Source organism: Pongo pygmaeus, chromosome 19 (assembly GCF_028885625.2).
Source record: "Pongo pygmaeus isolate AG05252 chromosome 19, NHGRI_mPonPyg2-v2.0_pri, whole genome shotgun sequence".
Lineage (NCBI taxonomy): Eukaryota > Metazoa > Chordata > Mammalia > Primates > Hominidae > Pongo > Pongo pygmaeus.
The window spans coordinates 90579501-90597908 of NC_072392.2; the positions used below are offsets into that span (position 1 = coordinate 90579501).

Here is an 18408-nt window from a genome sequence, read left to right on the forward strand (position 1 = left end):
GGATGCTGAGATGCAGAGATATGAAGTAAACAGGCTTAAATCACACAACCAACACAAGGTGGGGCTGGAATTGAGATGCTATCCCATCTCCTTCCTCTGAGCATTAGAAAGGCATCTAGGAAGGGTCTCATCCTGAGCTGGAAAGGCATCCATGGGCTCTCTGTAGGGGCTCAGAAGGGCTAGACAGCCAGCCAGCTGGAAAGCAATGCGGCATCTCATGCATTTGAGCATGTACAGGTCACTAATGGCTGTGCACAAAAAGGACCCCAGCAGGAAGCCACCCCCTGGCCCCTGGACCAACACTACTAGGATCTTATTTGTTAGGAGGGCCAGAAAAACAGACCTCGTCAATGTGCAAGTACACAGCTCTCTGGCTGCTTCCATTGGTCTCAAAGTTGCCTTGGCCAGAGGGGCCATTGACTATGGTCCATTTTAAGGAGGAGAAGAGACATCCAGGATGCCAGCTGGGGTCCAGGAGACACAGCCACCTGTCCCACGGGCTCCAGGGTGAGCCTGACATAGGGCCAGTGGAAGCCACTCCTCAGACTTCAAATTCCTCTTGCAAGACAAAGGCTAATGTAGGGAAGAGTTGTAAAAGACACTGTTTCCAGAAATCCTCTGACCACCCACAACGGTCTTGGCTTACAGAGTTTGCAGTGACCTAATCTGTATTTAGCAATGCTATCCCTTTGGTGGAGGAGGGTAAAGATTACCCAAATCCTGTAAACAAAGCATCAACCATATCCTATGGTTGTCTTCACTGACACACGCCACTGTGCTGTCTAGGAATCAGGACAATCGTATGCCACTGTGCACCCAGGAAGCCTGACCTGCTGTGTCCCGAGTCTCACTCAACAATGCACGCTATGGTGGCAGGTGTTCACTGCACCAGGGATTTTTATTGGGTGGACTTGTGGAATTTAAAATCTTAGTTGCCTATCTCACCTTGAACAAGTAAAAATGGTTTCAGATGCTTCTACCTTGCCCCATTTAAGTTTTCCCCAGAGATGGGCTGCTGAGCAGGGCTGGTGGGGACGTGGGGGATGGTTATGGGCAGTGGAGAGACAGGGAAAGGTGAGACCAGACCACCTGGTCTGTCTTGCTCAAAGCCCTTTCCTTTCCCTCTCCATCTTCCCAACCCACGATTCAGAAAGCTGCAGCAGAATCGGCTTCCCCCAGCTGCCCTGGTGCGTTCCTCCCCAACAATCTGCTTTCTACAAAAAAAAAAGTGTTCTAAATAGAGCGGAACTGAGCATGGGGCCGCAGCCCGGATGAAGTCTTCCCCTCCCTGGAGAGCCCAGCGTCTCACATGGGAGGCCTGTCCACCCCCAGTACCTCTTACTCAAAGCATTTTTGACCCGGGAGCACCCGACCTTGACTGAGTGCACAAAGCTACCACAAATGGATTTTGCTTCTGCAGCATTTTGCCTGGGCTGGAGCCTTCCTCCCTCCCAGGCATCCCAGATGCCTTCTCTGGTCTCCTCTCCTTGCATCTGCCCTTACAGGCATCTAGGGGATCCCATTCCAGGTGAGGACTCAAAGTTCTGCAGCAGTCAGAGTTCTCCAGTAACTTGCCTGGTGAGACTGGATGGCTCAATTAACCCACCTGGACCTCAGCATTCCCAAGACTGATGTCTGAGAACTAGGACCGCCAGCTCTGTCTCTCAGGATTAGAGTGTTGAGTTATAATTTTTAAGTTAGAGTCTCCTGTTGCTCTCAAGGGGGCCTGAGCACCAGTCTGGGGGTGGGTCCCCTGACATTCCTCCTTGATTCTGGAAAAGTCTACCCAAAGCTCATACCCACCAGGTACAGAGCCAGCAGCAGCTTTTTGGAACCAGCCATGGCACACACATGGTTCTGTGCATTTCACCCATTAACACACACATCAAGAATCATCCCAGTGCCAGCCAGGTTTATTAATGAGGTTCTCACACCCTCTGGAATGAGCATCCTATCCTTCAGTCCTCAAAAGACAGGGCTCCCAAAGGGAAGAGTAACTGGTGGTTTCTCTTACCACCATAACACCAACTCATAACCCAGGTACCAAGCCTAGGCCGGGTGACCCTGTGACAGCCCTGGACCATCTTTGGAAGAAGAGTGGAGGGGTGGCAATCTGGAAGGGAGGAGGTAGGCAAGCAGAGGTGGGAGGACTCAAGGGGAAGTCATGAGTCCCCCCTCTCCGTCCCCACTACTTGGGGCCTCCATTGAGTTAAAGCATAAGGAATCTGAAGCTAAACTGATTGTATGACCAGTCAATGAGTCAGTACCACCCTGCTCTTCATGGCCTCTCTGAGGTCAGCACCTCCAGGATATCCGTTCACCCAACCAGGCAGAGGCAAGGAGTTTAGAAAGTGAAATTAACTATCGGGTATACCTCTTTCCTTCGCCATCCCAACACAGAAAGCAAATAGAGGGAAGAGGGGAAGGAGGGGACTGGAGAGATAGCTTAAAGTGTGTAAGTAGGAATCCTGGATTATACAATCCATTCATAAACAAGAATAACACTTGTTCAAAGACGGTTTTTTGGTTTTGTTTTTTGCCTCCTGTCATGCACTTCTGAGCTAGGGAATATCCGTTCTTCTCTATTCCCTTCCTCTCCAGTCTGTTTCAGAGCAAGAAGAAAACTTAAATGCTGAAACAAGGTATTTTTCCCCCTCTGGATGAACTGTTTTACAATAAGCTACCTGCTGGGGTCGGGAAACGTTAGATCAGTGGCTTTCTGCTCACACAAAAACTCACAAAGGGGGTCAGGCTTAAGACTGCCCCCTCGACCCCCCACAGAGAGATGGTCACCCACATACAACCCCTCTGGATCTGTGCCACCTTTTATTGGAAACTATTTCTCCCTTCTGCTTCACCACTTTGCCTCTTGGTTCTCAGTCAACCAATGCTCCAAACTCTCCTGCGCACTGGAGGGGAGAAACCCCCAGCCAGCACACCCGGGGCTCTGTGTCCACAGGCTCATGGGAAGTTGGAAGGTAAGGGGTAGTGGGAAGAAGACCCAGGAGGGAAGGAAAGAGCTGTACTCCATGCGCCAATAGGAAACATATTTCCTTTACTATTAGGTGTGTTATACTCAGAAGAGGGAGGAATGATCAAAATCAAAATAAATAGCCAGCGGAAATAGGCAGCCCCTCCCTGGGAATGGTAATTACGCAGGATGGAAGTTTATCCAAACACTGGAGAAAAAATGGTTCCTGTTGGAAGACAGGGAAAGGAACGTTCCTTACTGGAAAGGAAATTTGTTTATTACATTTTATTTGCTCCTTATTTTTTAATGCGCTTCTGGCCCCATGTCCTGTAAACAGACCAGCTTTTCCATTCTCTGGCAGTGCCAGGAGAGCCAAAGACCAAACAGGCAGAGCTGGTGCCAGGATCCCGGGCCACTGAGGTCCCACAGTTACAAGAGCCTAGGCCCAGGCCAGGGGGTCTGGAAGGGGGCCTTGCTGGCCTCTGCAGTATGCAGGGAAGGATGTGATTTGAAATCTAGGTGTGGAAACAGGGAGAATGTTCTCTGCCTCGTGAGCTCCCCTGAGGCTTGGAAATCAGCTCTCTCTCTGCCCCAGTAGAGGGAGAAACAGGAAGGGCTTCATGCACCCAAGGTATATGTCTCATGAGTGTTTTGCAGGGTCTCTGCAGTCGGTAGATGAAACTGACAGATTCTGGAGAGAACCTGGCCTTTAGGAAAATGCCTGACTGATGTTAAAGTCACGTGAGACTGATGTGGTGTGCAGAGTGGCCAGAAGGAGAGACCATTGAGCGCCAGTGTCTGCAGCTCAGCTCTGTCCCCAATCCCAAATAAAACTGCCACAGCCAGCAAGAGTCAGCGACACCTTCCCACAGCCAGACAACAGAGACGCAATGGCAGAAGTTCACATTTGACGTTTCCTCTTCCCATCTGGGCATAGAGATCATCTGAGGCAGAGTTATGGCAGACAGGCCCTGATGGCGCCATGTTCAGAGTATAGAGAGAGCTCCGACGCCACACTGCTTGGGCGCTGTGCTCCTGGCACCGCCCTAGGAGCTGCACCTGTAATACCTCGGCCAAACTTTGCAACCACCCAAGGAAGCAGTTTAAAGGAAGGAAACTGAGGCACAGAGGGGCTTAGTCACTCACTCAAGGTTACACGGCTAGCGGCTGGTGAAGAAGCTCAGGCCCAGGCACTCTGGGCCAGAGCTGTTGTCCTCCACCATGACTCCATCCTGCTTCCCTTTGAGAGCCAGTAAGCCTGGGCAGAAGTCCTCAACTCTCTGAGCCTGGTAGTAGAAAAGCACTAAGCCCGCACACCCAGGCCCGTGACAATGGGGCATCCAGAAGGCCAGACCCACAGGCCTCAGTGGCCACCACAACAGAGGCCAATAAGCTGCACCTCAGTAGCCCCACAGGGGGTTCAGTTTGCATGGCAGGAGCTGCAAGTCCTCCCCAGCACTCCTGTTCTCCACCCCTTCCTTCCATGGAGTTGGACATTTCCCAGCTCTCTTGCATCCAAGTGGAGCCTTGGGATCAATTCCTGCCAATGGAAAGTGAGCAGAAGTGATGGGTGTTTCTTCCAGGCCAAGACGGTCAAACAGGTGCATGTCCTCTCACAGCACTTTCTCTGTGTTCACTGGTAGAAGAGGACGCCTCTGAAGGTAGTGATATCCTAAAACAGAGGGAACCTGGGTCCCTGAATTTCTGCATGAAAAAGAGCCTCTGGCCCCCACTACTGCTAAGTCACATTTGACTAATGTGTAAAGGAGAAAAACTCATCAGGTGAAGGAACTGATATATGGAGGTGTTTTGTTGCAGCAGCCTGTGGTGACTGATACATAGAGAACCACAACACTGCCCTTAGGGACAGGGGCCTATGGGTGGTCTCTACAGCAAGTCAGTACACCTCCCTCAGCCTACAAAACAAGGTCTCTATCCTTCTCCCAAAGCCATTGCAAGATTCCAAAGAGAAGATTTACAGAGCTTGAAAACTGGAAAGTCCCATAAAACCACTGAACTTCATTATTTCCTGAATGGCCCGATCTTTCTTGGCTGAATGTTGTATCATTTCTCTCATGTCTGAAGCCGTGCCTAGTGACTGTGGTTCACAGATGACATCCTCTTGGTCCAAACTCTTATTTTACTGGTGTGTATGAATTAAGAATGGGGTGAGCTTTCAGTGTCTTTCTTCTCCCAAACAGGCAAAGCTTCTGCCCTACATGTCGGTTCTCCTCAATCCTCCTTTATCTGCTCCACACACCCCCATACCCCCACGCCCACCCCCGCAAACCCCCAGGAGGAGAAATCCGGAGTCAAGGGAGACAGACTCTTCCTCCCAGGGCTTGCTTGCCCCTGAATGGTGTCTTTTCTCCCTTGGCCTTTGGTCCTCAGGTGGTAAGACCTTGAACCTAGGTCCAGTTCTCATGGCAAGGGATCTACCCATTAATACCGCAGGTTTAATATCCAACCTGTGAGGATAATTAATATCCAACCTGTGAGGTTGGATATTAATGGGCAGGTCCCTTTTGTTTGTTTTTTTTCTGTAGTCCTTCCTGTTAGACAGAGTGAAATTATTTGGATATTAATGGGAAGATCCATTTTTTTTTAGTTCTCCTTATTAGACAGGGTGAACGAAACTCTAGAAATTTTGATCTAAACTTTTGAACTGATATTTTTATTTCCCACCTTAAAAATGAAACTAGCTCATGGGGTAACTGGCAAAAATCAGACACAATTCTATTTTCAGGAAGAGTTTCTACATGGAAACCAACCAATCAGGCAACAAACAAAATTTCTCTGCTGTTTGGTAAACACTTTCTTTCTTTATTGATTTTTTGAGTCAGGGTTTTAGTCTGTCACCCAGGCTGGAGTGCAGTGACTCAATCACAGTTCACTGCTGCCTTGACCTCCCAGGTACAACCGATTCTCTCACCTCAGCCTCCCAAGTAGCTGGGACTACAGGCATGCACCACCACACTTGGCTACGTTTGTTTTTGTTTTTTTTTAATTTTGTAGAAATGGGGGTCTCCCTATGTTGCCCGGGCTGATCTGAAACTCCTGGGCTTAAGTGATCCTCTTGTCTTGGCCTCCCAAAGTGGAAAACACTTTATTGATTACAAAAAAAAAAAAAAAAGGCAAATTTGGTGGTACACACAATAACAGGTTGGTAATAGGAAAAGTCAACTCAACATCATTCTTATACATCCTACCATGTAAAAGCCATCATGCTGAAACTTCACAAGCTCTGAATTTGAGATTGTCCATGACCCTGGTTTTGAATCTCAAAGTTCACATAAAAGACTTGGTCAAAGCAATTGATTCCTGTAAAGTCTTGTTTGCCGATGATTAAATGAGAAGTACATGAAATGCCCATCACAGTGCTTCCCATGTGACCCTGGACGTTTGGGAGCATTTCAACGATAAATTTCAGTGAGTAAAGAATGACTCAGTCCCTGTTCTTATAAAAGAGAGAGAAAGAGAGTTGGGAGAGAAGAGGGTGCCAAAACAAGTCCATTATAAGTGCAGTAAATGAGATACTAAAGTGCTATGGTCAAGGAAGGAAGATTGACATTTTTTTGAGTACCTATGTCAGAATATGTGAAGGAGAGGTCACAACTGGTTGAGAGGGAAGGAGAAATCCAGGACGGCTTCTGAGAGAAGGAAGCATTTGAGATGAGCCTTGAAGCATTCGTAGGATTTCAGTACCCTGGATGCCCAATGTCTATCCTTTAAAAAATAGACTCTTCTGTGAAGAATTGCCAAAGGATTAACGATCATGCTGAATTCAATAAAAAATCATTACTGGGCCAAGCATGGTGGCTCACACCTGTAATCCCAGCACTTTGGGAGGCTGAGGTGGGAGGATTGCTTGAGTGGAGGAGTTCAAGACCAGCCTGGGCAACATAGTGAGACCCCATCTCAGAAAAAAAAAATCATTACTGGACTGTGCAAGAAACTTTCTGAAGTAAGCAGTTCTAGAATGTGAGTAGTGATTTGCGAAGCCATAGTGCCCCAGGTAGATGAGTAAGATGCATCCTGGGCTGGCGCAGTGGCTCACGCCTGTAATCCCAGCACTTTGGGAGGCCGAGGCGGGCGGATCACGAGGTCAGGAGATCGAGACCATCCTGGCTAACACGGTGAAACCCCGTCTCTACTAAAAGTACAAAAAATTAGCTGGGCGTGGTGGCAGGCACCTGTAGTCCCAGCTACTCGGGAGGCTGAGGCAGGAGAATGGTGTGAACCCAGGAGGCAGAGCTTGCAGTGAGCCGAGATCACGCCACTGCACTCCAGCCTGGGCAACAGTGCAAGACTCTGTCTCAAAAGAAAAAAAAAAAAAAAAAGATGCATCCTGGACAGTCACTGGGGTGGACCAGGAAATGGGCACTTAGGGTCTGGCATGGAGCAGTGTGTCCTGCTGTGCTGTACACGACAGTGGGTGGCTGTTAGCAAGCACCACCCATGAGACCTTAGCACCCACAAACTGCAATGTTTTAGAATAGCCTGGATTACACTGTGGATGTTTAAAGCAAAGGATAAATAATGCTCCATTTAGTTTAGTTTCACTGCGGCTCCTACTTGAAAACTGAATAGACTCGGTGGCCATCCAGCCCCTCTATTTCTCTCCATGGTGAGTCACAAGCCCTGGTCAGATCCTAATGGGCATAGCCCCACCTTGAACAGTTCCTCTTTCAGGCTGAAATCATCTGCTGGGTATGAAGACTCAGATGGGATAGGAAAGTTAAAACTTAGAAATAGGCGTACTCTGTTCTTTTCCAATGCTTGTCATTATGCTCATTTTCGTGAGGGACAAGGCCTTTGCCTTACACCTGGGACCTAACATTAATAGTCCAGGAGAGAGGATGGAAGGGACCCATGAGGACCACCTGCTGGGGTCACTCCCCTGAGCCACCACATCCCGGGCATCGGCAATTCCTGGGCTGGCCAGAGCCCTGGGCACAGACAGTTCTACAAGCAGAACATGTTTTTCACCCTTGCCCTTCTCACCCCTCCAAAACCCAGACCTAAGTTACCGAAAAAGGCGGGACATAGTGGGAAGGGGAAGGTGAAAGAGGAAGAAAAGACGGAGACGGAAAACAATTAAAAAAAAAAAAAAAAAAAAAACTCCAACAGAACTCGATAACCCGAGGGCCCAGTGATCGGCGCCGCACGGCATACAAAAGCCAAAAGGCAGGTCCCAGGACGGGTCAACTTAAGACTTAATATTTGCCTTTCACTAAGCAAACTAATAAATCCCCTACGGTTTTAGCCACGCAGAGCTCCCAGTTTTTATTTATTGGTCAAAATGGCAGGCAGGGTTTCTTTTTTTCCCTCCCAGCCACCCTGGGGGTAAATAGTGATCCCCCTTCCACCCCTCCTGTCATCAGCCTGTATGTCTATTTACCTTCTCCCTCAACAAACTCATGTTCAGTGCAACTGACAATGCGTGCAAACAGCTTTGAAGTATTCTTTGGTAATGGACTTCCCGGACAGCCCTGTTTTTGACTTGCACAGCCAAAGGCAAAGGGAGAAAGGGCTACTGCTTGTCAGGAACCAGCTGGGCTAGGCAAGGCTGAGAACTTGATGCATGGCAGGAACCTCAGAGGATCGTCAAGACCAACCCCTGCCCCTTCTCTGTCCCTTTTATAGATGAGAAAACTGAGACCCAGAGAAAAGGCTGGAGTGACTCACATGTGACCTGGACTTAGTTGAAGCCAAGGGCAGGGCTGGTGATCAGGTTTCCAAACCCCTCAGTTTAGGGCTGTCTTCAGGCCTCCCTCCACCTGTTCTCCACCAGCCTGGCATATAAGGGTCTTATCCAAGGTCAGTGACCACTTCCAAGGTCACCTTGAAATCCTTTAAACTGCAGCCTCCTGAGCAGAGGGACTTGTTTCACCACAAGAACCTCCTATCTCTCTTGTCAACATGACTAATATTTTCCCACATGGGTTTCCAGGGCCATTTGAAGAGGATCAAAGTTCTCCTGTGGATCAAGTTCCAATGCCATGGAAAATCTCACAGGCGAGGCTGAACAAAATTGGGGGGTGGGGGCCGTGTCGGGGAGCTAATTTGAAATTGTTATGTTCATAATGAAATTAAGGCAAGATGAAATCACTTTACATTGTACCTTGGACAATGTCTAATGTACTATTCTAACATGAGACCTAAAACCCCAGCAAATCTTTAAGACATGGACTCCTAGAAGGCTGATAGCTTATCCATCAAATACGCCAGCATCGTGGATGTCAGAACTATTAATAGAAGAGGCTCCAGGGATCGTGTGGCCCACACCCCTCATTTTATATGGAAGGAATTAAGATGATGAGGAGCTTTCTGAGACAAAAACTTAGGTCTCTCTGCCTCCCTGCACTGTGCTTTTTTTTTTTTAAAACCAGTACAAACATGGTGAAGAGGGCAAAATGCATTTAGCACAAAATCTCATTAAGAAATTGACATTCATGGCCACTTGACAGTCTATGAAACACTCTTTAAAATTCAACTGCTTCCCCATCAGGCTGGGTATCACTCAGCCTCTCTCATAGTCCCCTCTCCCTGGGCTGAACGATCTCTTGCCTGATTTGAAAGGGGATTCCTGCATTAGTCAGAGATAAATCTAGAGAAGAGTGATGCTTTAGACCACTTCAGCCTCTCAGGTTCTGTGACTGCATATGGATAAGGAGATAAGAAAAGAGAGGGCCAGGCGCGTTGGCTCACATACTTCAGGAGGCCAAGGCAGAAGGATTGCTTGAGACCAGGAGTTCAAGACGAGCCTGGGCAAGTTGGTGAGACCCTGTCTCTACAAAAAAATAAACATAAAAAAAATTAGCTGGGCATGATGGCATATAACTGTGGTCACAGCTACTCGGAAGGCAGAGACAGGAGGATTTCTTGAGCCCAGGAAGTCGAGGCTGCAGTGAGCTGAGATCATGCCACTGCACTCCAACCTGGGTGACAGAGTGAGCCAGAGAGAGAGTGAGAGAGAGAGAGAGAGAGAGATTGAGAGAAGAGATTGTTGCCTTTGACATAAGATCAGGACTTCTTTTGAAACCAAAGAATGAAAGTGGAACATAAACGAAGGGATCATCTGAAATGCCTTCATCTTTTAAAAAAGAAAAATGGCACCCAATGAGGTGGGTGAGCATCCCTCCAATGGTAGCGAAGGTAGTGAGAATCACTACAGGGGCAAACATCAAGGTGCACGATATGTCCATAAGTTCATCTCTACCCTAGCATGTAATTCCCTCCCCGTGGTCTTGCCATGCCAGATGAATGAAATTATCTGAAGGCCCCTGTTCCAGCACTGCAAACACTCATGCCTGTCTTTCAGCAGAGAAGATGGAGGTCAGATGCCCTGACAAGCAGCAACAACTTCAGGGCGCCACGCGATCCTGAAAACCTGGCTTTTTCTAGTCCACAAAAGAACCCGTAATTTGCGTTCAGGTTGTTCTTGTTATGAAGACCAAAAAAGCTGGGCTGGTGCAACTATCCCTTACCCACTCCCCTCCCTACTCCCGCCCTGACCACCACCTCCAAATTCTGCTCCCTCATCCCAGATAAAAGTCAGTGTCTAGAAAGGTAAGTGTAAGCTGGGAGGCCCCACCACTCCATACAATTCAGTGTTATTCAGTTATAACTCAAAGGTTATCTAGGAGCCTTTAGAGAGAAGGTACATACTTAGCCCCAGTTTACACACCCTTGATATTTTAAAGGATTCTAGAGTTCAAAGGAATTTCAGGAAGTCCTCTAGCCAACTCCTTTGCTTCCCAGACAAAACCATCCCAAAGGTTTTAGTTCTTGATTTCTGTCTAGCAAAGATGCAGATTTGGAATCCTGGCTCATGATTCTACAGACAGCATGTGAATGCATGTGTGTGTGTGTGTGTGTGTGTGTGTGTGTGCTTGCATACACGTTACAGTCTCCCTTCCTCAGTTCCCAGTGGCTGTGTTAGTTTTGTTTCTTAATGAACTGTTTTGTTTTTCATGAGAAAGTTAGTTTCTCCTTTGTAAGTAAGGCTGTACTGGAGAGGAATCCCTGATACCTTGAAGGCCTGCCATGCCCACCATCAACAACACTCAGAAGGACATGGTCTCAGTTGGTTCTTCATACAACCCTACCATCCTGGAAACAATTGATTTGGTCAGCATTGGTGCCTGATCCAATAGCATCCATCTGTGGCTGCCTGAGGGCCAATGAAGTAACCAGACGCAAGGGCTCTGAATGCAGATTGGCTAAACCAGTCAACAGCATCAGTCAGTTAATAGTAAGTAACAAAGTAGAGGCACGGTCATTGAGTCACCCAGGAGGGTGACTAGTTGTCCCAGTTTGCCCAGGACTGTCCCAGGTTTAGCACTGAATGTCTTTCATCCCAAGAAACCCTTTAGTCCTGGGCAAACTGGGACCGTTGGTTACCCTCAGCTCATCATGACAGCAGAATTCTAAAGTCAGGGGCAGCGAACCCTGCTGCTGAACAGAGGATCAAAATGACCATGATGGGATTGCTCTTGTTATCTTTGGAAACCAACTAGTGCTTCTGCATCTGCTGAATGGCCTTGGGCTTTTTGAAAAGGCTTAGCTAGGCAGTGGCTGGGACTGTTTCCTATCTACCTTACTATCACTATGACTTTTGAATAAACCAGGATTTATGAAGGTAACGTTAGTGGATCTCTGTTCCTTGACACCTGTAGGAATCCAAGGAATACAATGCCTGCAACTGTGTGTCAAGCAAGGAAGGAAAAGGTGAAAGCCCATCAACAATCTGTAAATTTCAATAGCTCTAAACATCTTCAAGAGGTTCTCCTCAATCATTTTGTGATGAATCTGAGATGTCCACAAGGACTCCATTGTTCTATTTAGAAGACACCAAATTCACTAAATGGTCATACAAGCACATCAACTGCAACATACAAAAGCTTTAATTCTTTTTGCAAAAAGCAAGCCATCTATTCGCCTTGGAAATAATAATGAAGTACAAATAGCTCTGACTCTGCATTTGGACAAGGGTGAACCATGATAGATATTTAGGAAGGGTTTTAAATCACGTGTATGGTGGCTACAGAGTAAAAGGAACAGAGAAGACTCAAGCTATTACCAGGTGTGTATGTGTCATCAGCACACACTGGGGGAGGAGAGTCCTCACTAAGTGCCACAACCCCTGATAGCTGTTAGTCTCTCATGAAGCCCACGATCTGGCATGGACTCCCAACTGCCACTTGAGAGAAGGTCTTCACAGCAGACTGTGCATCTGTGTCACAAAACACAGCTGCAATGAACAACAGTGTTCATTTTTTGCCCTTCCAAATTTATTCTTGTGTATGATCCAAGCAAAGAAAGTTGAGGATGGAGAACATGAGCCTTCACCATCAGTTCTGCTGCTGAAGCCTTCTCCAACAGCCCTAAGGTCCGAGAGCCTGATGAACTTCTGCACTGATCCGTGTATCATTCTGGAACTTGGTGGCCAGATCCCAAACAAATGAGAAGAGTTACCATTCCAAGGCTGCTTGCAATGCACAAACACTGGCCTCTTTACACGGAGCAGGAACAAAAATTTAGATCCTATTTGACCTAAGTGTGGTTAACTATTCACTCTGTATCCGGCTGGAAGATAATGGAGCAAACAAGAATTGCTGAGTACAAAGGCACAGCAGACATGGGAGGCGGGGGGCAAGAAAGGGTGTGGTAGAAAGCCCTTTGGTTCCCTGGGACAGGGAGGGGGAAGAGTCTCATGAGCAGTAGCAGCAGAGGAAACACTTTCCACAAGGAAGAAGGACAAGGTCTGTCATAATGAGTCTTCTTCAACTGTAGGTCACCTCCAGCGATGCATCCCTCTGCTCCTTCAGGTCAACACAGACTGTTTCTCAGGGTAAAGGTCTTTTCTTTCTACCCAAATGGCACCTCAAATCCAGAGGTCTCTTTATTCTCCAAAATAAGATTATCATTATTATTATTATTATTATTATTTGAGACAGGGTCTCTTGCTCTTTTGCCCAGGCTGGAGTGCAGTGGGGTAATCACAGTTCATTGCAGCCTCAACGTCCCAGGCTCCAGCCATCCTCTTGCCTCAGCCTCCTGGGTAGCTGGGACTACAGGCACATGCCACCATGCCCTGCTAATTTTTTATTTTATTATTATTATTTTTTTTAGAGATGGGGTCTCCCTGTGTTGCCCAGGCTAGTCTTGAACTCCTGGGCTCAAGAGATCCTCCCACATTGGCCTCCCAAAGTGTTGGGATTATAGGCATGAGGCACCATGCTCAGCCAAGAATTCTTGATCAAATCCGGAGCTCCTGCCTCTCAAGAGGTGCTCCAGCCTTGGCCAGGTCCTTCCAGGGGGTCCAGGTGGCATGCGGGGGTTCCGCTAAACTTCCTGGTGGGAATGTGGATCAGTCCTTCCCATCCTGTAGACCAAAAAACAGCATGAGAATTAGATTCTAGCTTCTGCCCTTTCAGGGGCTAGCATCACATTACTGTCATTGGTTTATAATGCTTTAGCTGTTGAACAGAACATATACTCCAAAAAGCAGTATTTTAGTTAAATGTCGGGGGTGGGGGTGGGGGAATGCCTATTTATACCTCTCAAGGAACTATCCATCCACTGAATCATCACCAGGAACCCTCCTACACAAATCCCACTACGATATCCAGAGCTGATTTTTTAAAATGCCACTGAACACAGCCAGTCCAGAGGAAGTGGAAAATTCTGTTTTTCAGCCGGTCACTATTATTTCTGTGATTTATGGGGCAGGGAGCATGGGGGTGGTAGATCACCCACTTTATAGTGGAAAGCTGAGGCACAGAGGGTGCCGGTGTTCTTGCTACAGAACAGCAGGGCTCTGGTTCCTAATCCTAATGTTTAGGATTCACTAGGAACTTCTCTCTGCTTCTGAAACACCCTTAACAATAAATTAGGAACTTAAGAGTGGATAGCTCAGAGGAAATGGTAAGACACCATTAAATATATTTATTTTTCCCTAATTCTGATAGCAAATAAATTAAGATGGAGTTGGACTCACGATACTTTCCTTGATGTTCACCCTCCAACATTACCTTCCATTACTGAGTAACAAATATATTGAATAGCACCAAATGCCTTCAGGAGACTGCCCTATTTTAAAACTGATGAGTCTTAGCAGTGCAAGTCAGGGGCCTTGTATCAGTCTGTTTTCACACCACTATAAAGAAATACCTGAGACTGGGTAATTTGCAAAGGAGAGAGGTTTAATTGACTCTCAGTTCCACATGGCTGGGGAGGCCTCAGGAAACTTACAATCATGACGGAAGGCAAAGAGGAGGCAAGGACCTTTCTCACATGGCGGCAGGAGAGAGAAAAGCAAGCAGGGGAAATGCCAGACACTTGTAAAATCATCAGATCTTGTAAGAACTCACTCACTATCATGAGAACAGCATGGGGGAACCCGCGCCCATGATCCAATCACCTCCCATCAGATTCCTCCCTCCACGCCTGGGGATTATGGGGATTACAATTCAAGATGATATTTGGGTAGGGATACAAAGCCAAACCATATCAGGCCTATTCACAGATACAGATAACACAGGCCTTATGAAAGAGGCTGCCCTCTGGGTCTCTGATTCTAGCAATCACTATCAATCCACAAGGAATACCTGGGCAACCACAAATCCATGCATTCACAAGTACCATATTGGATTCGATGCTGTGGATACAGGAATCAGCCAGACAGGCAAACCCCATCCTCACAGGCCATAATGGAGACATAACATGGATCAAAGGTTTTCTTAGGCAAGTATGGGGCCAGAGGACAGCAAGGCCTTGAGGGAAATGCACGATGGATTCTGGGGGCCTTCGGAAACCACCAGGCCCCCTTCTGTCCCTCAAAAGACCTGGGGGCCCCGTTCAACCTGGTGCAAAGGAACTCTCCTTCATGAGGGCTCTAGCTGAGGCCTTGGTGGGGATGTGTGCAGTGGCCAGGAAACCCAGAGAGAAGGGCACCAGTGGCCAGAGATGAGATAATGACACTGTGGTGTTATTTTATAAACACACACACACACACACACGGGTTTTCGTCCAAAGTTCCTAGCTCATAACTCCCATAGCCCTTGTTACAGTCTTTTGCTATAATGTTGGGCCTCAGGAAACAGAACCCCTCTCCTGTGCTCCTTACACCTGTTCCAAGACAGGACTCTAATCTTCCCCACCTTTCTGACTATGGGTCTTGAGACCATCCTCCCCAGAGAGGAATCTGCCCTATACCTTGGGGAAGGAATGCTGACGTCATGAAGCTTCCATGAAACCCCAAGAAGTCAGGGTTCTTCAGGGAACTTCCAGATAGCTGGGCACATGGAAGTTCCTGGAGGGTGGAGCATCCAAGGGGGACAGGGAAGCCCCGTGCCCCTTCCCCCACACCTCACCCTATGCATCTCTCCACCTGTATCCTTTGTAACAGCCTTTAGAATAAACCACTAAATGTGTTTCCCTGAGTTCTGTGAGCTGCTCCAGCAAATTAATTGAACCCAAAGAGGAGAGTCATGGGAACCCCAACTTGAAGCTGGTCGGCGAGAAGTTCCAGAGGCCCGGACTGGCCACTGGTGTCCGGGGAGGAGGGGGCAGTCTTGGGTACTGAGTCCTCAACCCATGGGATCTGATGCTATCTCCAGGTAGATGGTATCAGAGTTGAATTGGTGTCGGGGAGAAACCTGCACACATTCGGTCACCAACGTCTTCCGTGTTGATTGTTGCAGTGTGAGGGCAGAGGAAAAGCATGGTTGGAGAGAGTTTTCCCTACACAGTCACGATGAGATCCCAGAGGGACTGACAAGAAGAAAAATGGTTCAAGACATTTCTCTGCAGATGAACTGGGACAGGACCGTCTGCATTTTAGAGTTAACTAAAAAATAAAAGGATGAAAAACCAAAAAGGCAACCAATGTGCAGACACAGAAGTGCTTGTGCGCTCCGGGCAGCTCTCTGATTGGTGGCCAAGAAGGAAGCCAGGAGTCTTTGCCACAGGTGTTGCCAAGGCCCTCTGGACACACCCTTTCATTTGGACCTGAAAACACTCCACACAAACCCAAAGTTCTGCTGACCTTCCTCTGGTTTCGTTTCTCCACCTGGTTAGCAGCCCTCTGAGCTGTCTCAGAGAGAGCCCTTTTCCCCTGGGAGACGCATGCAGCTCGCAAATTAATTGGCAACAGCCGGGTGAATCACCCAGGGACTTCCTTCTTGTTGCCGGGCAACTGCATGCACTTGGCAGTGGGACATTAAACACAGAGGGGAATGCTGTGAGGCATTTGCAAAATAAAATAAAAAGCAAAACATACAACAACCCAGACTCTCATCCCAGCAGGGCTGGCCCAGCCAAGGGGTGTGTGGGGGGATGAGGGAATCCACACAAGGGAGGAAAACGAGGTTAGGCCATAAGCAGATCCTAACTCTCCCTCCTCCCCACAAATCAAACTCTTCTAGATATGGCATTTGTATTCCATTAAAGACACACCTCTACTAGCCTAGAGAAAGACCATAGGAGGCGCAGGAATTAGAAGGCATCTAGACATCTGATCCCCTAGAATTACAGGGAAGCTTTGCAAAGCTCGCTGTGGAACTACCATAGCTACTGATTATGCTTCTCCATCGTACATCACTCCACAGGTTAAGTCACCTGACTGAGGTGACACAGGCCCCTCTAGGGCAGGATCCTTCCCTATCCTCCCCTCCACCCCCAGGCCCTTTCCACTTGAATGTTTTCATGTCTGTTGCTATGGCCACTGGGAGTTGATTAGACAAACCCTCCCAACAGATCGCCTTGCCCTGTAGACCATGTTTCTGGCCTCTTTAAAAAAACTCCAGACAGAAGTGAAATCTATGTACATTCTGTGTTTGGAAAAAAAAAGATGGGGACAAGAAATGGAAGAACAGTAGCAAGAGGGCTCCTGTGGGGGGCTGAATAGTAGCCCCCAAAGATATCCACATCCTGATCCCTGCAAGCTGTGAATCCTACCTCATATGGCAAAAAGCCCTGTGCAGATGTGATTAAGGATCTTGAGAAGTTGGCCTGGACTATCCAGGTAGGCCCTAACTGTGATCACAAGTGCCTTTATAAGAGAGAGGCAGAGGGAGATCTGATCCCGGAGAGGTACTAGGCAGTGTGATAATGGAAGCAAAAGGTTGGAAGGATTCAAGGAAGGGGTCAAAGAAAACAGATTCTCTCCCACAACTTCCAGAAGGAAGCCCCACAGATGCCTGGACTTTTGCTCAGTGAAGCTGGTCTCTAGAACTGTAAAAGAATGAATTTGTGTTGTTTTAAGCCACTATCCTTCCCCAAGGCAGGACTAATCTTCCCCACCTTTCTGACTATAGGTCTTGAGACCCTCCCCAGAGCGGGACCCGCCCTATACCCTTGGGGAAGGAATGCTGATGTCATGAAGCTTCCATAAAACCCCAAGAGGACAGGGTTCTCTGGGGAGCTTCCAGATAGCTGAGCACATGGAGGTTCCTAGAGGGTGGAGCATCCAGGAAGGGCACGGAAGCTCCACACCCCTTCCCCTACACCTCACCCTATGCATCTCTTCACCTGTAGCCTTCGTAATAACCTTTAGAATAAACCACTAAAAGTGTTTCTCTGAGTTCTTCGAGCTGGAAAACCATCTTCTTCCTTGTCAGTCCCTCTGAGCCCTCATCTTGACTGTGCAGGGAAAACTCTCTCCAACCATGCTCTTCCTCTGCTCTCATCCCACAACAGTCAACACAGAAGATGTCGGTGACCAAATCTGTGGGGATTATCCCCCCGACACGGAGCTGTGGACACCTGCTGGGTGTCCTCCAATTCAATTCTGACCACTGAGTTTGTGGTCATTTATCACACCAGCAATAAGAAACTAATCTTGTCAATACAGTGTATTTTCCGAGAGCCTTTTGAAGAGGGTATCACAGGAGGGATATTGGTAATAGTGAAGGGGAGCTGGGCAAAAGGGGTGGGATCTGGAATTTGGCTCGGAAAGCTCGAACCAACACCCTGCAGCCTCAGCAAGAGAAGAGCAGGTCTGTGAGAGCATCTAAGGCAAGAAGTGGTCCCGGCTTTGAAGTGGGATGTTAAATTAAACCATTTGCTGACTGTAACTTGGGCAGGTGGCTTCATCTCTGAAAGCCTCAGTTTCATCATTGCAAAATAGAGATATTATTATCCACCTTGCAAAGCTCTTAGGATTAAATGAGATAATACGTGAAAAGCAGCTGGCACATGGTAGATGCCAAATACACCACAACCCTTAGGAAAGAGTAGGTGTGCACAGATGAGCATAACCTGTTAGTTGGCCACTCCCGTATCTGTTCTACCCTTTCCTCTTTGTAACAGAACTCTAATTTGGAGTTCACACATTGCAGCCCAGAGTAAAAAAAAGACTGCATTTCCCAGCCTTCCTTGCAGTTAGATAAGACCATGTGACCAAAATCTGGCCAATGAGATGAAAGCAG

General features: G+C 47.7%; 1 long non-coding RNA gene across 1 annotated transcript in view; it reads right to left on the bottom strand.

Moving 5' to 3' along the window:
- Positions 1-11858: 11858 nt before the first annotated feature.
- LOC129017693 (uncharacterized) overlaps positions 11859-18408 on the bottom strand; it is a 187311-nt gene continuing 180761 nt past the window's right edge. The window contains exon 3 of the long non-coding RNA XR_008495114.2: positions 11859-13361. This is a non-coding gene — a long non-coding RNA (uncharacterized LOC129017693). The remainder of the gene's footprint in view (positions 13362-18408) is intronic.